General features: G+C 47.0%; 1 protein-coding gene across 2 annotated transcripts in view; it reads right to left on the reverse strand.

Moving 5' to 3' along the window:
* LOC138284950 (protein mono-ADP-ribosyltransferase PARP14-like) overlaps positions 1-25,162 on the reverse strand; it is a 1,156,311-nt gene that overhangs the window by 301,717 nt on the left and 829,432 nt on the right. The gene's annotated exons all lie outside the window — the stretch shown is intronic.

The following is a 25,162-nucleotide window of genomic DNA, read 5'->3' on the forward strand; positions in this document are numbered from 1 at the left end:
AAAAGTAACAACGCTATGTACATAGCTTACATGCTGGAAATAAGTTATAAAATTTAAGACATGAAGTTATGAAGACATATCTTGCTAAATCAGGAATTACTCTTACAGTTTTTACAACAAGAAAATTAGTTGTGATTGCAGTTGAGTTAGGAGTGCGTCGATATAAAGACTCCTGTTATCACACTGGACCTAAGGCTTGACAAGATCCAAATGAGAACTGGGCGCTAGTGATATGCTTAACCGTGCTATCACCATGACCGTCTGCGGTACACAGATAGTTCAACGTGTTCTGGAATCAGGACAATCAACTCCAGGCAACAAACCACAATGTCAATTGCTAGGCTATGAAATAAAGAACTCTGTGCCACTTTGGAGATTACATGATCAGAAAAGGCTCCTCGGAACTGGAGGGGGAGCAAGTGTATGAAAGCATCTCTGCAGCTCAGTAATCTTGGAGAAGTCCAGTCTTTGTCGAGGCCCTGTAGCAGGGAATATCTTGTGGCTCAATCTGGTGCAATGTCCTCAAGGGAGATTCTTTAGACAACTGGGCATTAGCAAATGCATGCAGAAAAGGTTCTTTTATTCTCTTTGCAGGGCAGTTCTGCTCCATTTCCTCCAATCGAGTTACAGCAACCAGAGGGAGACATCCACCAGCAAACATTCTGTTTTGGGTGAGTGGCTGCCTAGCATTAACATGAAAGGACTCATTGATGTCCAGGATATGTACATGATGCTTATTTAAGGGCGAAACATGTGAAAGACTTGAATAAATCAAAGTTGAAAATTTTCCTTCAACCAGGAATAAGGGCATTCTGCTTTTATGCCCGATTTTTGCTGCCTCTTGGTTTATGGTCGTAGGTCAAACCAGTGAGAACAGGTCAAGAACGTGGTGTGTATCCCACTCAGATAGTTACCAACATTTTGTTCTGCAAAGTTCAGCAACATTGGAAAAGAGAACATGAGTTTTACAGAAATGGCAATCCTGCAATAAATAATGGAAGCACTGGCGAAACAAGAACCCCGTACCTACCATTTTTAGAAAGAGAACCAGGAGCTACAGATTTTCACTCGGTCATGTCCACCATTGACAAATGACAATCTGCATCATCTATGTATAAATTACAATGGCGTGCTCACCGAAAAACGAGTAATGCATAATGCACCCTTCAGGAAACAAAACAGATCCCAGATTTGGAGGCTGAACAAACCTTTATCAGAAAGAGCACTTGGAAGTCTTACCACATGGCTGAAGGCAAAAAGGCTTGCATCCTTGAATAATTCTGCCGCCATCAAGGACAGTTATCTCATAGCTTGATGTGAAAGAAATACGGCCACTCCCTCCCCACCTCCCCCACTTCTGTGGGTTGGCTGTACACTCTATGGGTCCCTCCTTTAAACAGCCCAAGGGTCAAGAATGACCACAACAAAAGCAGAGAATCTCCATTGTGCCCGCATATGGCTGAGTGCACATGAGGGGAACATTACAGAATGTCAGAAAAACAGAGGCCAGGATGACACAATTTCCAAACTATGTATAAGACTTTCCTGTCTGGAGGCCAGAATGTTCCAATGAAAGCATTCATTTTCCAGGACGGTGTCGCAACTTTTTCAGGAATGGCCAAATCCGTCTCCTGAGTCTCAGTATAAGAACCGCATCGAGGCATTCGCTCAAAAGTTGAAGAATCTATACCCTCAAAAAATAAATGTTCACAAAAGATAATCAAATTACAAGTACTGCTAATGCCCACGGGAATAATGGGAGTACCTTCTGTCTTTGTTTAAGTGCTAATATATAAAATCCCAATAGAAACTTTTATCCTTCTAATAAATATGCCATACTAGGTCCAGAACTTTACTTTTCAGAGGTCTACAGTCTTTATATGTTTAAACTCTTAACTCACCAGTCACTTTCTATGATCAAAGGACAAGCAGTGGTTGAAAGCTCTTGTACAGGCCCACCCAGTTTAAGATTTATACACTGGCAAATATTTAAAAGACATATTTTCCATACTTTTACTCATTTTGGGAATGCATTTTCAGTTACTTTCATGCAATGCTGTGAAGTTGGGAAAGACTCGCTCAAATAATCTCTGCTTTCAATGGTTTCCTGACGTTCCAAAGCTGTCTTCCTTCCAGTGATGTTTATAGTGACTTTGATGCTAAAAGCCCCTTTTTGTCTTCAGATGCAGGAACATTGCTCTCAGATCCAAGAAGTGCTGAAAAAGAGGTTGGTCTAGATGAGGGAATTTTCCTGGGATTAGATTCGGAGTGATCTCAAATCACTGGTTAGTGTTAGAAAAGCTGCCCACCAGCAGCACCTCAGAACACACCTAGGATTGGTGGAAAAACAAAAGAGGAAAAAACTCTTGTTGTGTCTGCCTGTAGAATGACTGAGGTCTGGGGTCCTGCTTCCACTTGTTCCTAAGCTTTGTTCCCACTTCGGCCCTGGGGACCCCATCCCAGGTTTCTTCTTTTTTTTTTTTTTTTTTTTTAATAAGGGGATGGAGGGCTCCATTCCCAAGCCACTTTGGGTCCTGGGGACCCATCATTTAGGGCTTTTTTTTTTTTTAAAGATTAAGTGCATGGACAGGTAAACAAAGGTATGCTACCAAACGGCTGGAGCATTTTCAAACTCCTGCCGGATGACGTGACTTGCTTTCCTTGTTTGCGCTTCTGTGGGCAGGGAAACTACTGCGTCCAGAGGGTGCACTATCTAGGACACACAGTATATGATGGGGTCCCACTGGTGGCTTTCAGGGGTGGAGCCCTATATCCTTTTATTCAAATCATCCCTAGGGGATATGGGCTCTGGGGCCCATTCGCTGCTCCGAGACAGGGGTGTGCCACTACTCCCTTCTAATCAACTTTTGTACCTAGGAGATGGGCTCCCTAGGGTCCATTTGTGGCTCTAGGGGTGGGGCAGCATGCCCCCCCACTCACACCTCCTCCATATACAAAACTACATTTTATTTAAAACACCAGTAGGGGTTTTCTTTTTAAAATATTTTGGTCTTGGGGCCCTCTTCCACAAGAGTTAGAGGGGCACAGTATCCCTAGCCTGTCTCCTATATTTTTTTGATTTTTTAAACTCCGGGCTGCGGACTAAGAGTCAGATGTAGCATGCATTTCACTGGTCGCAAATGGCCCGATTCTCAGAACTGGGCCGTATGCAAAACTTAAAAATGCATGTTGGTATGAATGAATTACAAAATGTGACTCAGTAGCATGTTACAGAATCGCAATTTGGAATTGCGAATACATACCCATTCGGTATAAGGAAGGGGAGCGTGCAGGGCGTCTATTCCTAGTACTGAATCACAGCGGTTTGCAAGAATGTTTTGTCACCGAAATGCAGGTGCAAAACATTCGTATTTTACAACCTACTTCAAGTAGGTGATAATCCACTCGCAAATAGTAAGGGGTCCCTAAGGGACCCTTTCCCCTTTGTGAATGTTTCAGAAAATATTTATTTTAAGAGCAGGCAGTGGTCCCATGGACCACTGCCTGCTCTTAAAAAATTAAAAGAAAACTTTTCATTAGCGATTTGCGACCAATTAGAAAACGCAAAATTAAACTAAGTTCTATACACTAGGAATAGCTATTATCTAATTGCGATTCGCAGAGAATCGCAATTAGGTAAGCACTGTTACTAAAAATGATACACCTGGTCCTAAGTTCCCAATTCTTGTAATGGCTGTCTGCAACATTTTTAGCCATGTCACAGGCAGCCAACCATAATGCTCACTCCAGCTGGAGCATGCCTTACGTTTGAGGCAGTTAGCTCAAAGGAATGAAAAAAGCCACCTGGGCCAATCAGAAGGTTCTTTTTGAAAATTCGGTTTAGAGACTCTTCAAGTCCTTCAAACCGATCAGTCAAGATACAAATATTTTTCACCCTTAATGTCACAAAAACTACTGCACGGATTTACACTAAATCACAAAAACATTGCTCTTGGGAACAGAATTTAGCTTCTGACAAATTTGGTGTTGGAGCCATACCGTTCAGCAGTTTTTGCGATATCGCTTTTGAATAAAGTCTACAGAAAATTCATGAGGGTTTTGTGTTTTGGGACTCTCCCCCCACCCCTGCAGACGGATCACCCCAAAACATTCCATGGATCACTTTTTTGGAACTTTTGTTAAGATTCATCAAATGGCACCAAAGTTATTAGCAAACAAAACAACGCATTTCCAATAGAACTGTGACCTAAGTACAGCTACCCAGTAGCAACCGCCACTGAGTAAGACATATATTATTGTCACTTAAAAAAACAAATGTTTTAGAGATGTTATAGTTAGGAAATAGAATTTTTTTTAAACGTAGAAATTCAGTTAAAAAACCAAGGGTTACAAGGGCGTTATAATTAGGCTCACAATTTAAACTTACAAAACAACAGAAGTTCACGTTACAGTTAATTATCTCAAGTAACCATAACTCATGCCCTAAGGTAACTATGACTCGCACCCCCACCATGCACAGTTTTTTCATCATGCATTTTACTGCAAATGTTATCTTGATATTATCAGTGGTGTTATCAAAGATGTCATGAGTGCCATAATTTGCGAAGTAATTAGCAGTGCATGGTGAGGCCGCGAGTTAGGGTTACCTTCGGGCATGAGTTATGGTTACTTGAGATAACTCTAGGTGAATTTCTATGGTTTTGTATGCCAATTGTACTGACCAAAAGTGGATATTATTTGCACATAAAGAATACAATGATGCAATGTTGTTGATTTCATAGAGAATAAAGGTGATGGTATAAAGAGCAATTATTCTGTCTGGGTCACTGATAAGAGTATTGAGAAGGTAAAAAAAATCAGTCAGGTTGCAGAGGTCTTTCAATAAATTGTTGTTTAGTTTCTCCTGTCCCAAGAACCGTTATCCAGTCTAGGGGGTCTCTTGTCTAAATACAAGTTAGTGTGTAACTTCTTCTGCCTAGGATAGATTTTTTAAAACAATATGCCGTTAATTTATGGTGTACTGAAAAACAGGTATCGATGAAACATATGTATTTCTACAATGGGCACAAGATATGTAGTTTTGAAACAGTGGTAATTTGCACATTTCTGAATTTGAGGATGCCCATACACTAGCATGTGAATCAGATGGCATTTCTCAAAATGACTTTTCTCTCACACACTGTCTTACATTTGGAAGGCACACATACAGAGAAAGACAATTGGTAATATCACTTGTTCTACTATCCTGTATTTCCCTAAGTCTCCTGATGAAAATGGCACCTCACTTGTGTGGGTAGGCCTAGTGCTCGTGACAGGAAACAGTCCAAAACGCAATGTGGGCACAGCATCTCCACTGAAAACTCTCTTTTTTTTTGCAATGTGTTTAGCTGAGGATTTTGGGTCCTAGCTCAGTGGGTAGAAACCTAGCAAACCTGTACATTTTTAAAAACTAGACACTCAGGGGAATCCAGGACGGAATGACTTGTGTGGCTCACACAAGGTTCTGTTACCCGGAATCTCTTGCAAACCTCCAAATGTGTCTAAAAAACACATTTATCTCACATTTTTGTGATGGAAAGTTTTGGAATCTGAGGGGAGTGACAAACTTCCTTCCACCCAGCATTCCCCCAGGCCTCCCGATAAAAATGGCCTGTGTGGGTAGGCCTAGTGTCCACAACAGGAAACAGCCAAAACACACCGTGGACAAAGCGCATTTCTCCACTACAAACTGACTCTTTTTTGCAATGTGCCTAGCTGTGGATTTTGGGTCCTAGTTCAGCACTAGAGAAACCTAGTAAACGTGTATGTAGGACGCTGGCTCTCCATATGGTGAACTAAAAATAATTACATCATGCAAAAAGTCCAGTGGATCCCCAATTGGTTTGTAGAAGTAATAGTAGATATGTCTAATGTTCCCCTCTTAGTGAAGTGTAGGCAATGTCTAGAAGCCAGGCTCTTAAGAGGTAGCAGTGGATGAGCAGTCAAGGCTTATTTAGGAGACATGCAATAGTTCTTGCAATAGTACTGTAGTCACACAGCACTTACACACATGAAGGAAAACACTGTGTTGTACAAAACTAAAGGTACTTTATTTTTGGAACAAATCACCACAAAATACTAGAAAAATAACCCGCCCTTAAGAGGTAAGTAATACACTAAGGCCCGTATTTATACTTTTTTAAGCGCCGCATTTGCGCCGCTTTTTGATGCAAAATGGCGCAAACCTACAAAATACAATGGTATTTTGCAAGTTTGCGCCGTTTGTGCGTCAAAAAACGACGCAAATGCGGCGCTAAAAAAGTATAAATACGGGCCTAAATATATACACTAGTAATCAGAAACAGGCAAACTAAAGGTTAGAAAACACTGCAAATAGTAATAACCAATCGTGACCCTAGGGGGAGCACAAACCATATACAAAAAAAATGGAATGCGAGTAAGGTAAGTAAAATGCGTAGAGGGGAGCTGGGAATAGTAGAAAACCACAGAGGTAAGTAACAGTACCCCCCGTACCCCCCAGCGACCAGGAATGCAGGAGTAAAACACTGGATTTCCCCCAAACCACCCAAAAGGAGAAAAAAGAAGTAAAGAAGACACCCAGACAAGACTGCAGCGGTGGATTCCTGTAGGAAGACCTGTGGCCCTGAAGCCGGGGAAGAGTTCCTGATGCATGCAGATGAAGTCCCATGTTGGAAGCAAGACTGCAGATGGGTGTCTGTGCAGGAATTCTACCAACAAGCCGTGGCAAAGGCAAACTCATGGTTAGTGGAAAAGAGGTGCTGCCGGGGACCAGCAAGACCCAGGAGGAGGAGTCACAGAGGACCCTCTACGTCACGGAGAGTCCACAGGGGCAGCGGCAGCACCCACAGGAGTCCCACAGGAAGGGGACACAGGAGTCTCAGAATAAGCCAATGCAGCACTACAAAAGAGGATTCTACGCCGCAGGAGAACCACGCAGAAGGCTGTTCTTTGCAGGATGGAGTGCTGGGGGCTGGAGCTACACGTCACCTGAAGATCCTTGGAGGAGATGCAAACAAGCCTTGGCAGCTGCCAGGGATGCGGTGCGTTGGGGTACTGTCCTGCGTGGGAAAGCAAAGGCTTACTTGCACCAAAGTTGGACAGTTGGCAGAGAGTACCAAGAGGACTACTCTGCACCACCACCCGTGATGCAGGATCCGCACAGCTCAAGATGATGGGAGATCCACGCAGCTGGTCGTTGCTTGTTGTAGGTGCCTACAGTTACAGGGAAGTGACTCCTTCACTCCAAGGGAGATTACTTCTTCTTGTTCAGGCTGAAGAGTTGCAGTCTTATGAGGATGCACGGCTTGGGAAATGTTGCAAGGCTGGCAAGAGATGTGGAAATAAAGTTGCAGAACAGTCGTCTTCATTGTAGCAACGTGTGTCGGTTCCTGGAGTGTCCAGTCACATTTCCAGTGGCCAGAAGTAGAAGTGGAGGTTGCAGAGGATTCCTGCTGGAATCTTGCAAGACGAATCTGAGGACCCACCCAAGAGAGAGACCCTAAATAGTCCTGAAAGGGGGATTGGTCACCTAACCAGGTAAGCACCTATCAGGAGGTGGCTCTGATGTCACCTGCCTAGCCTGGCCACTCAGATGCTGCCAGAGTTCCCTGCCAACCTTGGACACAAAATGGCACAACCCAGGGACCCTCTGGAGGACCTCCGAGCACTACCCCTGGGGTGGTGATGGACCAGTGGTGGTCACTTCCCCTTTCTATTGACCAGTTTCGTGCCAGAGCAGGGACTGGGGGTCCCTGAACCGGTGTGGACTGGTTTATGCACAAAGGGCACCAAATGTGCCCTTCAAAGCAGACCAGTGGCTTGGTGAGACTACCCCTCTCAAGCCAGTCACACCTATTTCCAAAGAGAGAGGGTGTTACCTCCCTTTCTCAAAGGAAATCCTTTGTTCTGCCTTCCTGGGCTTGATTAGATCAAGCAGCAGGAGGGCAGAAACCTGTCTGAGGGGTGGTAGCAGCTGGGATGCACAGAAAACCCTGTAAGACTGGTGGTAGCAATGCTGGGAGTCCTTTTAGGAGCCCTGAGAGTGCATGGAATCATGCTTCCAATACTTGCAACAGTATTGGAGCATGGTTCCTACATGTTTGATACCACAAATGCCCAGGTTCGGAGTTGCCATTATGTAGCTGGGCATAGGTAGTGACCTATGTCTAGTACGCGTGTAAAATGGCATAATCGCATACACAAAGTCCAGGAAAATGGAACTGGAGTTTGTGGGGGCAGGGGTGCCCTCACACACAGGTGCCTGCACCCTGCCATCTGGACTGAGAGGGCCTACCATAGGGCTGACTTACAGTGACCCGGTGTACTGACCTGTAGTGAAAACGGGTGCATGTACCCATTTCATGCAGGCTGCAATGGCAGGCGTGCAGAACCCTTTGCATGAGCTCCCTATGGGTGGCAGAATAACTGCTACAGCCCATAGGGATTCCCTGGAACCCCTATGCCCTGGGTACCTAGGTACCATATACAAGGGACTTACATGGGGGGACCAGTATGCCAATTGTGGGAAGAAAAAGGTACAATTTAGAGGAGAGCGCAAAACTACTGGGGTCCTGGTTAGCAGGAACCCACTAGACACAGTTGAACACACTGACAACAGGCAGAAAATGGGGGTAACCATGCCAAAAAAGATGGTACTATCCAACACAAACCCAAACGAAGGACAAGAAGGCTAACCTGCTCGGATGAGTCTTCATTATCTAAGTGGGAATATCTGGAGAGTCCATCTGCATTGGAGTGGTTACTCCCGGGTCTATGGTCCACTCGATAGTACATTCTCTGTAGGGATATGGACCACCTCAACAATTTGGGGTTTTCTCCCTTCAGCTGTTTGAACCATAGAAGGAGCTTGTGGTCTGTTTGAACAATGAGGTGAGTGCCAAACAGGTAGCTTCTTCAAGGCCCAGACCACAGCAAATACCTCCCTTTCTATAGCTGACCAAAGTAAACATTTGCTGTACTCACAGAGTCAATAAATGAGATACACACTTGAAAAATGAACACTTCTTTTTTCTATATGTTTCAAACCCAACAATTTTTTTTATCTGGTAGGTTTTCAAGCATAAATATTTTTTAGTTTAAAAAAAAAAAAATCAATACTGCAATTCTCAGAGTTCTTCAAAGTTAACCAATGGAGGAAAACAATGTTCAGGAAACACACTGTTAACAACGACTTACAAGGCCAATCTCAGAGTTAAGATGAATACTGGGCACTGATCAGAATCACATCAGCAGGTCAATCCGGGCGGCACTGGGGCAGTGGTGAAGTAAGGCATCAGGTGTCCAATTGTTTTCAATGGAAGTTGGTCCTTGTGAAAACAGGCTGCAGGCTCTGGCTAGGGAGCCAGTATGGAACAACAAACATGACGGTTGCAAACATTGGGTGCTCGGGGACGCAGGTGCATCTTTGGTCCTTTTCTCCAGGGCCCAAGGGCGACAGATGGAGGGGTGTACTTAGGTGCTGTCTTTCCTCATCCGGGAGCACTCGCGGCAGGGGGTCCTGATTGTTGAGTCTGGCATGGGTGGACCCTTGGTGGACTCGAGCTCAGGGGAGCTGGGGGAAATCGTTGGCATCGGTGACCCACCTCAGATCTGGTAGTTGGCGACCGGTGCAGTGGTTGCTGGAGGTGTTGAGTTTTCTTTCACCACAACGCTGAGGGAGAGGGGGCCTACATGCAGAGGCTGCAAGTGACTTTGGTGAGTCCACGATGGGAGAGACCACACTGGACTCGGACTCTGGACAGCTGAGGAACCTTGCTGGCACCATTGGTTTGCTTCACCTTGGCTTGTGGACATCGGGTGCAGTGGTCACTTCAGGTGTTGGGTCTTTTCTGTTCTAGAGGCTGCAGAGTCCTTTCTTGAGGCTTTGTTGCAGAGCAGGTCTGCCACTCACGTGAGATATGAGCCTTTAGGAAATGCAGGTAGTCCTCCTGGGTTTCCGGAGGCTCAGCTGCACGACGAGTTGTCTTTTTGGTCAGAGACCTTTGAGGTCGGAAGGTAGGCCGGTGAGGTCAGCTGCTTCTTCTTTTCCTCTTCTGCAGGTGCGACTCCTCTGTCATTTTCTTCGTAGGTTGTTAGGATCTGAGGGCTAGGGCTCAGGGGAGCCACCTAAATACTCAATTTAGGGGTGTTACAGGGAGAGCCCTTTCTATAACCACTTCTGCTGGGAAGTGGACGTAACCCTAACCCTAGTGTCTTAATTACTTCACCCAAGATGGAAGAATTTGAGAAGTGGTGTCCACTTCAGCTCGTCCACCTCAGGGGTGGGACTGGAATGAAGAGAGCACCCCTAATCTGTCTAATTTTCCTACCTGTGCTGCGGTCAAGCAAGCGGTCAGGACAGGGGGGTCTGTCATCTCTGCCATCTGGAGACCTGGGTTGCATTACAAAAGCAGCTAGGCCTTAGAAGCTTCATGCCCTAGAATGTCCATCCTGCTTGGGTGAGGTGATAACACCCCCACCCAGTGCAGGCTTTTGTCTCTGGCACTCAAGAGAGCTGGCTCTCACTGTAGGGGGCCAGAAATGTGTGTATGGTGGCTGAGCTGGTCAGTCAACACACTAGTAGCTGGTAGGTTTTCAGGGGGCACCTCCAAGGTGCCCTCTGGGTGCATTTATTAAGATATCCATCACTGGAATCAGTGAGGATTTATTTATCTGAGATTTTTGATACCAAACATCCCAACGTCCAGCAAAGCCATCAAGTAGGTGGGAAACTCATAGTGACCAGTCCAGCACATGTATTTGAAAATGCTTCCCTGTTCACTTACTATGTCTCAGAATTGACAGAGACATAGCAGGGACATATCTGCTCACGCATGTATGCCCTCACATGTGTCCTGATGCTCCCTGCCTTAGGAGTGACTTACACCTGGCACAAGAAATGGTAGGGGATCTGGCACACAGGAGTGTGTGATAGTTTGTGTTTTAAATTTTACCTGCACCAACAAATGCAGTCTGCAATGGCAGCACTGTTTGGGTTTAGTGAGGGGTCCTGGGGGTGGCACAGCTGGAGCTGCAGGCCTTGGGGACCTTCCTTAGTACCTCAGGCCCTATGTACAAGGGGTACCATTTACTAGAGACTTGCAGAGTGTGCTAAAGAGTGTGCCAATTGTGGAGAACAACTGTGCAGTTTTGGGAAAGGGATCTGGCACTGGGAACCTGGTTAGCAGGGACCCATTGCACTTTTAGTCAAACTCACATCAGATGCCAGTCAAAAGAGGGGGCTAACCATGCCAAAAAGGGTGCTTTCCTACACTGTACATTTTTGTCAACTCAACACCCTGGGGAATCCAGGATGGAGTGGCTTGTGTGGCTCTCACCAGGTTCTGTTACCCAGAATACCTTGCAAACCTCAACATTTTTCTAAAAAAAAAACACATTTACCTCACATTTGTGAGATGGAAAGTTCGGGAATCTGAGGGGAGCCACAAACATCCTTCCACCCAGCATTCCCACAAGTCTCCCGATTAAAATGGATCTTCACTTGTGGGTAGGCTTAGTGCCCGCAATAGGAAACGGCCCAAAATGCAACACATCACATTTTTCCACCCAAAACAGACTCTTTTTTCCAATGTTCATAGGTTAGGATTTTGGATGCTAGCTCAGCTGGCATCTAGGGAAACCTAGCAAACCTGTACATTTTTTAAAACTAGGCACCCTGGGGAATCAAGGATGGAGTGACTTGTGTGGCTATCATTAGGTTCTGTTACCCAGAATCCCTTGCAAACTTCAATATTTGTCTAAACAAACACTTAACTCACATTTCCGTGATGGAAAGTTCTGGAATATGAGGGCAGCCACAAATGTCCTACCACCCAGCGGTCTCCCAACAAAAATTATATTGCAACTGTGTAGGTGGGCCAAGTGGCTGCAACAGCAAAGAGCCAAAAACGTGAAGAAACTGAGGGGGAACAAAAGCAGGTCCAAAAGGGCAGGTTTTTTCTTAATGCGTTTTTAGGATGACTCCGCTTTGGGCACCCACACACGTGTGGCAGGATTTTTTTTATCAGTACAGATGGGGCAATGCTGGATGGTAGGAATTTTGTGGATTCTAGCAAGTTCCAGACGTTTCTATCACAGAAATGTAGGGAAAGTGCATGATTTTAGGCCAAGTGGGGGTTTGCAGGGCATTATGGGTAAGAAAATGGTGTGGGATGCATGTGAAGCACACCACCCTGGACTCCCCCTGATGTTTAGCTTTCAAAAGTGCCTGACTCTGGTAGGTTTTTCCAGGCGGCACTATACCCTAGTCCAAAAAAATGCAGCAACTCACCATTTCAAGCAGGACGATATTGGGAGTTTGCCAAGCTCTCTTGGCCCATATGTAAAATCAACACCTAAAAGAGTCAAACAGCCTCTTGCATGGCACTGGGATGAGATGCTTTAGTCTGCATGTGGGGCGATGCAGAAAGACTTGCCCCATTCAGTTGTGGTGGGGGCATAACCATGCCCATTGTGGTGAACAGCCCACACCCCTCTTTTTTTTAAATTATTCCCTGCTGGTCCACTGGGCTGTCTGCCCTCCTGGCGGGCTGATCAGGGTAAGTACCTCCATCTGCCCACCAAGGCGGCAGAAAGACAGTGTCTCCCTTTTATTTGGGGTGGGGGAATGGCACTTCTATTTAAAAAAAATATATATATATATTCCCTGGCATCTAGTGAGCTTTCCCCCTGAGAGAGGTTACTACCCCTAATCTGCCCCCATGGGGGCAGGAAGACTGTCTATTTGTTGGGTGTGGGGGCACTGCATGCCTGTTCCGGGCAGCCCCCACCCCTAGATTATTCTTTAAAAAAAATAATAAATCCCTGGTGCCTGGGGGGATGGGGGGGGATAGGGGCAAAAAGACTGTGCTTAATTTTGGGGATGGGGCCATCACCTTGCCCCTTCTAGGCAGCCCCCCACCCCGCTTTTAGGGGTGGGGTTGGGAATTGGCAGTAACAGTATTAAACCCCATTCTGCCCCCTGGTTCGGGGGGAGTGGGGCAGAAAGACTTCCTATTTTTGGGGGTGAGAGGCACTGTCTTGCCCATTCTGGGCAAGCCCCATCCATTCTTAATTAAGAAAAAAAAACTTGCTGTCTAGTGGGCTTTTTTCTATCCCCCCTTCTCCGGGATGGGGAGATTAAAGACAATTGCCAACCAGGGGAGGAAGGGGGGAGGGGGTTGAGGGTGCGGATGAGAAAGACTGTTTTATATCAACAAATTAAGGGGGAGCTAATGCTCTTGCCCAAGGGGCAGCTCCCCCCTCCCTGGTGGTCTAGTGGAGTGGATCCCTGCTTGGGGAGCACCCTCCTGAGGCGAGGGGTCCACTAGGGCGGTGTACCTTTGGAATGGGGAGATTCTCCACTTTCGAAGGGTACCGCTCCCCCTGAAATTGGTGCTAAGGTGGCTACGATATGCCCCCGAGCACTGAAGAAAATATAAGCAAATGAGTCGATTGGCTCATTCTACTCTCATTTTCCTCTATTATGACGCTGGTGCACACGCGGTGCCGATCGTCATTACAGGGTGGGAATATTTTTAGTCTTGGCTGCTGGGAAGCTCTTCCCCAGCAACCAAGACTAAATATTTCCAAGTGAAATTCATCTGCTGCCTGCACTAGAGGGATTTCAAGTGGCATGTGGGCGGACGGCTGGGAACCGTCTGATGCACACGAGCACTGCGGCGTCAGAAGGCTCCTGGGCCTTCCGATGCACTCAAGTGGTTAAAACAAGGTTTTGTGAGCATTCCAGAGGTCAGGTCCACTCAGCATCATCAAAAGGTCTCGCCAAGTCTTCCTCCCAAAGGTAGCTTTATATAACCGTGTGATGAGATGGCAGTCGGCTCCTATGAGGTATGGGTATGTATCACTGCATAGTTGCTCAGTTCTTCTGCTAGTGCTCCCCATAATGAACGAAGCGTCACCAGTAGCAGCACATGTGTTAAAAACTGAACTGGAGGGCTAATGTAGTCTTGATGGATTTGATCGAACTTGAAGAGCTGGGCTTCTTGGCGAGTGTAGGAAAGTACCATCTTGCCTGGCAGGTTACCCCCATTTTTCACTGTATATATGTTGTTTTAGTTGTATGTGTCACTGGGACCCTGCCAGCCAGGGCCCCAGTGCTCATAAGTGTGCCTGACTGTGTTACCTGTGTTTTGACTAACTGTCTCACTGAGGCTCTGCTATCCAGAACCTCAGTGGTTATGCTCTCTCATTTCTTTCCAAATTGTCACTAACAGGCTAGTGACCAATTTCACCAATTCACATTGGCATACTGGAACACCCTTATAATTCCCTAGTATATGGTACTGAGGTACCCAGGGTATTGGGGTTCCAGGAGATCCCTATGGGCTGCAGCATTTCTTTTGCCACCCATAGGGAGCTCTGACAATTCTTACACAGGACTGCCACTGCAGCCTGAGTGAAATAATGCACACATTATTTCACAGCCATTTTCCACTGCACTTAAGTAACTTATAAGTCACCTATATGTCTAACCTTTACTTAGTAAAGGTTAGGTGCAAAGTTACTTAGTGTGTGAGCACCCTGGCACTAGCCAAGGTGCTCCCACATTGTTCAGGGCAAATTCCCCGGACTTTGTGAGTGCGGGGACACCATTACACGCGTGCACTACACATAGGTCAATACCTATGTGTAGCTTCACAATGGTAACTCCGAATATGGCCATGTAACATGTCTAAGATCATGGAATTGCCCCCTCTAGGCCATCCTGACATCGTTGGTACAATACCATGATCCCACGGGTCTGTAGCTCAGACCCGGGTACTGCCAAACTGCCTTTTCAGGGGTTTCACTGCAGCTGCTGCTGCTGCCAACCCCTCAGACAGGTTTCTGCCCTCCTGGGGTCAAGCCAGGCTTGGCCCAGCAGGGCAGAACAAAGGACTTCCTCAGAGAGAGGGTGTTACACCCTCTCCCTTTGGAAAAAGGTGTTAAGGCAGGGGAGGAGTAGCCTCCCCCAACCTCTGGATATGCTTTCATGGGCACAGATGGTGCCCATTTCTGCATAAGCCAGTCTACACCGGTTCAGGGACCCCTCAGCCCTGCTCTGGCGCGAAAATGGACAAAGGAAAAGGGAGTGACCACTCCCCTGACCTGCACCTCCCCTGGGAGGTGTCCAGAGCTCCTCCAGTCTGCTCCAGACCTCTGCCATCTTGGAAACAGAGGTGCTGCTGGCACACTGGACTGCTCTGAGTGGCCAGGGCCAGCAGGTGACGTCAGAGACTCCTTCTGATAGGCTCCTTCAGGTGTTGCTAGCCTATCCTCTCTCCTAAGTAGCCAAACCCTCTTTCCTGGCTATTTAGGGTCTCTGCTTTGGGGAATTCCTTAGATAACGAATGCAAGAGCTCATCAGAGTTCCTCTGCATCTCTCTCTTCACCTTCTGCCAAGGAATCGACTGCTGACCGCGCTGGAAGCCTGCAAAACTGCAACAAAGTAGCTAAGACGACTACTGCAACTCTGTAACGCTGATCCTGCCGCCTTCTCGACTGTTTTCCTGGTGGTGCATGCTGTGGGGGTAGTCTGCCTCCTCTCTGCACTAGAAGCTCCGAAGAAATCTCCCGTGGGTCGACGGAATCTTCCCCCTGCAACCGCAGGCACCAAAGAACTGCATTACCAGTACTCTGGGTCTCCTCTCAGCACAACGAGCGAGGTCCCTTGATTCCAGCAACTCTGTCCAAGTGACTCCCACAGTCCAGTGACTCTTCAGTCCAAGTTTGGTGGAGGTAAGTCCTTGCCTCCCCACGCCAGACTGCATTGCTCGGAACCACGTCTTTTGCAGCTACTACGGCCTCTGTGCACTTCCGGCGGAAATCCTTTGTGCACAGCCAAGCCTGGGTCCACGGCACTCTAACCTGCATTGCACGACTTTCTAAGTTGTCCTCCGGCAGTGTGGGACTCCTTTGTGCAACTTCGGGTGAGCACCATTTCACTCTTCTTCGAAGTGCCTGTTCCGGCACTTCTGCGTGTGCTGCCTGCTTCTGAGAGGGCTTCTTGTCTTGCTCGATGCCCCCTCTGTCCCCAGACGCAATTGGCGAAATCCTGGTCCCTTCTGGGCCACAGCAGCACGCAAAAACCCTTACCGCACGATTTGCAGATAGCAAGGCTTGTTGGCTGTATTTCCACAGGAAAACACTTCTGCACGACTCTCCACGGCGTGGGGGATCCATCCTCCAAAGGGAAAGTCTCTAGCCCTTGTCGTTCCTGCAGAATCCTCAGCTTCTACTGTCCAGTAGCAGCTTCTTTGCACTCACTGTTGGCATTTCCTGGGCATCTGCCCATCTCCGACTTGCTTGTGACTTTTGGACTTTGTCCCCTTGTTCCACAGGTACCCTCGACTGGAAATCCATTGTTGTTGCATTGCTGGTTTGTGTCTTTCCTGCGGAACTCCACTATCACGACTTCTGTGCTCTTTGGGGAACTTTAGTGCACTTTGCACTCACTTTTCAGGGTCTTGGGGTGGGCTATTTTTCTAACCCTCACTATTTTCTAATAGTCCCAGCGACCCTCTACAAGGTCACATAGGTTTGGGAGTCCATTCGTGGTTCGCATTCCACTTTTGGAGTATATGGTTTGTGTTGCCCCTATCCCTATGTGTCCCCATTGCATCCTATTGTAACTATACATTGTTTGCACTGTTTTCTAAGACTATACTGCATATTTTTGGTATTGTGTACATATATGTATATTTGCTATCCTCATACTGAGGGTACTCACTAAGATACTTTGGCATATTGTCATAAAAATAAAGTACCTTTATTTTTAGTATATCTGTGTATTGTGTTTTCTTATGATATTGTGCAAGTGACACTAGTGGTACTGTAGGAGCTTCACTCGTCCCCTAGTTCAGCCTAAGCTGCTCTGCTAAGCTACCATTATCTATCAGCCTAAGCTGCTAGACACCCTATACATTAATAAGGGATACCTGGGCCTGGTGCAAGGTGTAAGTACCCCTTGGTACTCACTACAAGCCAGTCCAGCCTCCTACATTGGTGGCAGCGGTGGGATCCGAACCCACGCCTCTGAAGAGACTAGAGCCTCAATACCCCATTCCAAAGATGGAAAGAAGGAAATTAGGTTTTGTGTAGACTACAGAGGTCTCAACCAGGTAACCAAAACTGATGCTCACCCTATACCCAGGGCAGATGAGCTCATAGATACACTGGCATCTGCCAAGTATCTAAGCACTTTTGATTTGACTGCAGGGTATTGGCAGATCAAATTATCAGAAGATGCTAAGGCTAAAACTGCATTTTCAACCATTGGAGGCCATTACCAATTCACAGTAATGCCTTTTGGATTGAAAAATGCACCTGCCACTTTTCAGAGGTTGGTGAACACAGTCCTGCAAGGGCTGGAAGCTTTCAGTGCAGCATATTTGGACGATATAGCTGTCTTTAGCTCCAGCTGGGATGATCACCTGGTCCACCTATGGAAAGTTTTGGAGGCCCTGCAAAAAGGCAGGCTTCACTATCAAGGCTTCAAAGTGCCAGATAGGGCAGGGGAAGGTGGTTTATCTGGGACACCTGGTTGGTGCGGAACAGATTGCACCACTTCAGGGGAAAATCCAAAAAATCATTGATTGGGTTCCCCCTACTACTCAGACTCAGGTGAGAGCCTTTTTAGACCTCACTGGGTACTATAGGAGGTTCATAAAGAATTATGGCTCCATTGCAGCCCCTCTTAATGACCTCACTTCAAAGAAAATGCCTAAGAAGGTATTATGGACAGCAAATTGTCAGAAAGCTTTTGAGGAGCTGAAGCAGGCCACGTGCTCTGCACCTGTCCTGAAAAGCCCTTGTTACTCTAACAAATTCTATGTCCAAACTGATGCATCTGAATTAGGAGTAGGGGCAGTCCTATCACAACTTAATTCTGAGGGCCAGGATCAACCTGTTGCTTTTATTAGTAGGAGGTTGACCCCTAGAGAAAAGCGTTGGTCTGCCACTGAGAGGGAGGCCTTTGCTGTGGTCTGGGCACTGAAGAAGTTGAGGCCATACCTGTTTGGCACTCACTTCATTGTTCAGACAGACCACAAACCTCTACTTTGGCTAAAACAAATGAAAGGTGAAAATCTTAAATTGTTGAGGTGGTCCATATCCCTACAGGGAATGGACTATACAGTGGAACATAGACCTGGGAGTACCCACTCCAATGCAGATGGACTCTCCAGATATTTCCACTTAGACAATGAAGACCCATCAGGTAATGACTAGTCTTATTGTCCTTCGTTTGGGGGGGGGGGGGGTTGTGTAGGAAAGTACCATCTTGCCTGGCATGTTACCCCCATTTTTCACTGTATATATGTTGTTTTAGTTGTATGTGTCACTGGGACCCTGCCAGCCAGGGCCCCAGTGCTCATAAGTGTGCCTGACTGTGTTACCTGTGTTATGACTAACTGTCTCACTGAGGCTCTGCTATCCAGAACCTCAGTGGTTATGCTCTCTCATTTCTTTCCAAATTGTCACTAACAGGCTAGTGACCAATTTCACCAATTCACATTGGCATACTGGAACACCCTTATAATTCCCTAGTATATGGTACTGAGGTACCCAGGGTATTGGGGTTCCAGGAGATCCCTATGGGCTGCAGCATTTCTTTTGCCACCCATAGGGAGCTCCGACAATTCTTACACAGGCCTGCCACTGCAGCCTGAGTGAAATAATGCACACATTATTTCACAGCCATTTTTCACTGCACTTAAGTAACTTATAAGTCACCTATATGTCTAACTTTTACTTAGTAAAGGTTAGGTGCAAAGTTACTTAGTGTGTGGGCACCCTGGCACTAGCCAAGGTGCTCCCACATTGTTCAGGGCAAATTCCCCGGACTTTGTGAGTGTGGGGACACCATTACACGCGTGCACTACACATAGGTCAATTCCTATGTGTAGCTTCACAATGGTAACTCCGAATATGGCCATGTAACATGTCTAAGATCATGGAATTGCCCCCTCTAGGCCATCCTGACATTGTTGGTACAATCCCATGATCCCACGGGTCTGTAGCTCAGACCCGGGTACTGCCAAACTGCCTTTTCAGGGGTTTCACTGCAGCTGCTGCCAACCCCTCAGACAGGTTTCTGCCCTCCTGGGGTCAAGCCAGGCTTGGCCCAGGAGGGCAGAACAAAGGACTTCCTCAGAGAGAGGGTGTTACACCCTCTCCCTTTGGAAAAAGGTGTTAAGGCAGGGGAGGAGTAGCCTCCCCCAGCCTCTGGAAATGCTTTCATGGGCACAGATGGTGCCCATTTCTGCATAAGCCAGTCTACACCGGTTCAGGGACACCTCAGCCCTGCTCTGGCACGAAACTGGACAAAGGAAAGGGGAGTGACCACTCCCCTGACCTGCACCTCCCCTGGGAGGTGCCCAGAGCTCCTCCAGTCTGCTCCAGACCTCTGCCATCTTGGAAACAGAGGTGCTGCTGGCACACTGGACTGCTCTGAGTGGCCAGGGCCAGTAGGTGACGTCAGAGACTCCTTCTGATAGGCTCCTTCAGGTGTTGCTAGCCTATCCTCTCTCCTAAGTAGCCAAACCCTCTTTTCTGGCTATTTAGGGTCTCTGCTTTGGGGAATTCCTTAGATAACGAATGTAAGAGCTCATCAGAGTTCCTCTGCATCTCTCTCTTCACCTTCTGCCACGGAATCGACTGCTGACCGCGCTGGAAGCCTGCAAAACTGCAACAAAGTAGCTAAGACGACTACTGCAACTCTGTAACGCTGATCCTGCCGCCTTCTCGACTGTTTTCCTGGTGGTGCATGCTGTGGGGGTAGTCTGCCTCCTCTCTGCACTAGAAGCTCCGAAGAAATCTCCCGTGGGTCGACGGAATCTTCCCCCTGCAACCGCAGGCACCAAAGAACTGCATTACCAGTACTCTGGGTCTCCTCTCAGCACGACGAGCGAGGTCCCTTGATTCCAGCAACTCTGTCCAAGTGACTCCCACAGTCCAGTGACTCTTCAGTCCAAGTTTGGTGGAGGTAAGTCCTTGCCTCCCCACGCCAGACTGCATTGCTCGGAACCGCGTCTTTTGCAGCTACTCCGGCCTCTGTGCACTTCCGGCGGAAATCCTTTGTGCACAGCCAAGCCTGGGTCCACGGCACTCTAACCTGCATTGCACGACTTTCTAAGTTGTCCTACGGCGGTGTGGGACTCCTTTGTGCAACTTTGGGTGAGCACCGTTTCACTCTTCTTCGAAGTGCCTGTTCCGGCACTTCTGCGTGTGCTGCCTGCTTCTGAGAGGGCTCCTTGTCTTGCTCGACGCCCCCTCTGTCCCCAGACACAATTGGCGACATCCTGGTCCCTCCTGGGCCACAGCAGCACGCAAAAACCCTTACCGCACGATTTGCAGCTAGCAAGGCTTGTTGGCTGTATTTCCACAGGAAAACACTTCTGCACGACTCTCCACGGCGTGGGGCATCCATCCTCCAAAGGGGAAGTCTCTAGCCCTTGTTGTTCCTGCAGAATCCTCAGCTTCTACTGTCCAGTAGCTGCTTCTTTGCACCCACTGTTGGCATTTCCTGGGCAACTGCCCATCTCCGACTTGCTTGTGACTTTTGGACTTGGTCCCCTTGTTCCACAGGTACCCTCGACTGGAAATCCATCGTTGTTGCATTGCTGGTTTGTGTCTTTCCTGCGGAATTCCCCTATCACGACTTCTGTGCTCTTTGGGGAACTTTAGTGCACTTTGCACTCACTTTTCAGGGTCTTGGGGTGGGCTATTTTTCTAACCCTCACTATTTTCTAATAGTCCCAGCGACCCTCTACAAGGTCACATAGGTTTGGGGTCCATTCGTGGTTCGCATTCCACTTTTGGAGTATATGGTTTGTGTTGCCCCAATCCCTATGTGTCCCCATTGCATCCTATTGAAACTATACATTGTCTGCACTGTTTTCTAAGACTATACTGCATATTTTTGGTATTGTGTACATATATCTTGTGTATATTTGCTATCCTCATACTGAGGGTACTCACTGAGATACTTTGGCATATTGTCATAAAAATAAAGTACCTTTATTTTTAGTATATCTGTGTATTGTGTTTTCTTATGATATTGTGAAAGTGACACTAGTGGTACTGTAAGAGCTTCACTCGTCCCCTAGTTCAGCCTAAGCTGCTCTGCTAAGCTACCATTATCTATCAGCCTAAGCTGCTAGACACCCTATACACTAATAAGGGATACCTGGGCCTGGTGCAAGGTGTAAGTACCCCTTGGTACTCACTACAAGCCAGTCCAACCTCCTACAGCGAGGTCTCCCATGGTGTCTAAGGAGCGTGTGTGCCACTCAGACAATTGGTCAGCTGTAAAGGGTCATAAGTGTCCCGGCAGCCCCTGAAGGAGGATGGTGGTGGTTGCAGCTCCTTTTGAGGAGCCACCTTTAACTCTGCCTCTAGAACCGTTCCCCATGTAGGACCCTCTAAAGTAACTCATGGGAGAGGATTGCTGCCCTTGGGTGTGCTGATAGGCTGTGAAGGCTTCAGGGGAGGTGTTCTTTGAGTCTTCACAATAGGTCTGGAAGACTCGATGGAAAAGGTCTAGGGGTGTCGTCACTGCTCCTGCTCAACATGTCGAGTCAACAGTTGCAAAGAGTTTTCTTGCATCCCCTCCACAGGCAGCTCCATTGTGTTGGGGCGAGGTGCACAAATTGTAGACCTGATGGAGAACGCTTCGAGGATATTTTGTGTGCCAGCTAAGACAATACAGGAATGGTGTCAATACCATCACCTTCAAAGCACGGTGGAGCAACACAACAGACAGAAGTAGGCCAAGAAGGGGGAAACCCATGAGCGGCTGCAGTCGACCTGAACTCTGCTCGAGTGAAGTAGTCAAACATCAACCCAAGGCTGAAAGTAAGGGAGATGTAATCGAAAAACAATACTGCTGCACCCGCGATGGTTGCAAGCTAGGGGGTTGGCGAGGGTAGTGTGGGCCCAGGGCCTTCTCCCACATCTCCCAAGGACCTGCTGTGGCAAGCCCCCAGGTGGGCAAGGGGTATGCCACTTAAGAAAAATAAAATAAAAAGATGCCTGCTCCTGTAGAATCCCTAACACTCCCCACACCCAACCCCCAACAAAAGTAGAGGGACAGTAAGAAAAATTTAAAAAATATAAATAAATGCTAAAAGAGATTAATAAATAAATGAGCAGCAACAGCTTCATATTTATTATCCACTACTCCTTCGTGGATTGAGCCATAATGCCCTATGAAGGCTATTTACATTTTTCTTGTTTTTGATGATGTTTCTAGATGGAGCAGGGGCACCACCCACATTTTGTTTTATGCTTTGGGGGGCTGCATGCAGTTTTGCATACCACCCAGCAACAGAAGGAAAGAAAAAAACAGTAAATCATTGAGACCATGATCCCAGGAGAATGTAACATTTTTTTTTTTAATTACTTCACAGCCTGGAGCTTTTCCTCTATAGCTGGGAGTGTAGCACCCTCTTATAGGCTGGTTCTATGGCTGCGTTTTATGTACCCTGAAGATGTATCAAAAAGATACAAGGCTCGCTTGTGGTTGTTTTTAATGATTGCATTTCTTGGGCTGAAATGTTTTTTTAAGAACAAGTTACTCAGCTTCAGTAATGCTTTAAACCGCCCCATAGGTGGGTGTCCAAAACTATTTCAAAACAAGAAGTCCTGGAGGGACCGAGCAAGCAAAATGTACATCTCTACGGACCTGACTGTCCAGGCAGTAGTGGTTGCTAAATGTATGCAGGGATGCTCATGTTGCTGCCTCGCAGATGTCCAGGGCCGGAACACCATGTACCAATGCAGTGACTACAGCCTTGGCTCTGGTGGAATGAGCACCCCTCAGGGAGTGCTTCTTTGCAAATGCGTAGCAGATTTTATTGCAGAACATTATCCATCAAGAGATGGTCCGCTTCTGCAGGTCTTTCCCTTCTTTGCTCCGAAACACCCCACAAAGAGCTGGTCATCTATCAGAAACTCTTTTGTGCAGTCAGGGTAGAACAACATTATTTTTGGGTCCAGGCAGTGGAGTTGCTCCACTTCTTCAGAGGGATGTGGCGGACCTAAAATAGTAGGCGGGGTGATGGACTTGCCTACATGAAAGTGAGTGATGACTTTCAGGAGAAAGAAAGTTCTAGTTCACACAATCAGCTGGTCAGAGTCGATGTTCGGGTATGGAGACTAGGATGACAAAGCCTGCAGCTCAGTGACCCTTCAGACAGATGTCATTGCCACCAGAAAGGCTGTCTTGATGGTAAGAAGCCTGAGAGGTCAGGTGGGCAAGGGCTCAAAGGGAGCGCCCATTAGGCATGCCAGGACTAGATTAAGGTCCCCATGAGGCATTATAAAGGAAAAAGGAGGAAACATTTGTTGCAGACCTTTCATAAACCTATGTATAGAACAAGTTACTTACCTTTGGTACGCCTAATCTGGTAGAGAGATATTCTAGTTGCAGATTTCTTACTTTGGAATTTCCTCCAAGCGTCAGTCTGGATCTGGAGATTTTTCTCAAGCAGTACCCTTGTGTGCCATTAGGTGGCGTTGATCGGCTCCGCTTCAGTCGCTGGCATCGTGCGTGCAGGATATGACACTGCGGGCCTATGAAGGTGTCACCCTGGCATGCTGATCAGCTTCTTTTTTTTACGACTTTCCATGCCAGAAGCATGAAGTAATACAGAGTACAGGCCACGTGTGTATCAGAATTAGGGACCTGAAAGGGAAGTCCCTGTCCCTAGAAATCAGTTTGCAGAGAGGGGAGGATGGCTGGGTCAGTTAGGAATCTGCAACTAGCACAAGTCTCTACCAGATAAGGCGTTACCAAAGGTAAGTAATTTGTTCATCTGATAAGAGACTTCTAGTTGCTGATTCCTTACCTTAGAATAGATAATCAAGCAATCCCATCCAGGAGGAGGGTCTGCGAACTAAGATCATACTAGGAAGTCCTGCAGGACCGAACGGGCAAAGTACCAGTCCCTCCAGACCTTACTGTCCAGGCAGTAGTGTTAGGTGAATGTGTGCAGTGATGTCCACATTGCTGCCTAACAGATGTCCAGGAGTGGAACTCGGTGTGCTAACACAGTGGTTGCAGCTGTTGCTCTTGTAGAGTGGGACCGCAAGACCTTAAGGGGTTGCTTTTTAGCCAATGTGTAGCACATCTGAATGCAGAGAACAACCCACCTGGAGATGGTTCTCTTCTGCACTGCCAAGCCTTTCTTCGCACTTACATAACTAAAAAAAGAGTTGATCATCCATCCGGAACTCTTTGGTACGATCAAGGTAGAATGGCAATGCTCTTTTTTGGTCCAGATGGTGGAGTCTCTTTTCTTCCTTAGAAGGATGTGGGGGGTGCGTAAAAAGCAGGCAAGGTGATGGATTGGACTACATGAAAGGGTGTGATCACTTTTGGCAAAAAAGAAGCCCCGGTCCGAAGCACCACCGTGTCAGGATAGATGGAAAGGTAAGAGTGGCTTAGATGACAGCGCCTGCAGCTCATTCTCCCTACAGGCGTAAGTGATGGCCACAAAGAAGCCAGTTTTTTTTGTTGTTGTTTTTTTTGTCTCCTTGTATTTATTGAAAAAAAATGTAACGCACAGTTTTAATTGTTGCATCATCAAACAGATGGGTCTGACAGCAATATGGAAAGCCATTAATCCATACAGTTTCAAAAAATTGGAATCAGACACATATTTACAACTCTTATCCCTAACTCGATGTCAGCCATAGTTAGTAAATCATTTTTATAGTATCACCTAACATACATGCAATTTCTTGTACTTGTCTCATTCCTCAGAAGTGCCTTGGGTAAACTAAAAAAATAAATACATAAAAAAACATATATAACTTTCAAAACATAAAGAATGGTCGTCGAGTGGAGCAGCAGCGGGTGGGGCTGAGAGGCCCATCGTGGGAAACAGCAGGAGAGTGTCATATTTATGTCATAGTGTTAAGAGGCAGAATGCATTTTATCTTTGGAAAAGATGTAGTGCTCATGTGCGAGTGGGGCACGACAAGTCGGCAAGCCTTGTGAAAGGAATTAGACAAGTGTACCCCAGATAAAATCAAAGCCTTTCCTAGCCTCCTCCTTAATATCTGTCATGTGTTCCATTGTAAGAGCTTGCCAGAGGCGGGTATGCCATTAGGATATAGAAGGGGCCTCTGATTTCTTCCAGGCTGCTGCCAGCGCCATTCTGGTTGCCCCCGAACA

This window comes from Pleurodeles waltl, chromosome 3_1 (genome assembly GCF_031143425.1).
Source record: "Pleurodeles waltl isolate 20211129_DDA chromosome 3_1, aPleWal1.hap1.20221129, whole genome shotgun sequence".
NCBI lineage: Eukaryota > Metazoa > Chordata > Amphibia > Caudata > Salamandridae > Pleurodeles > Pleurodeles waltl.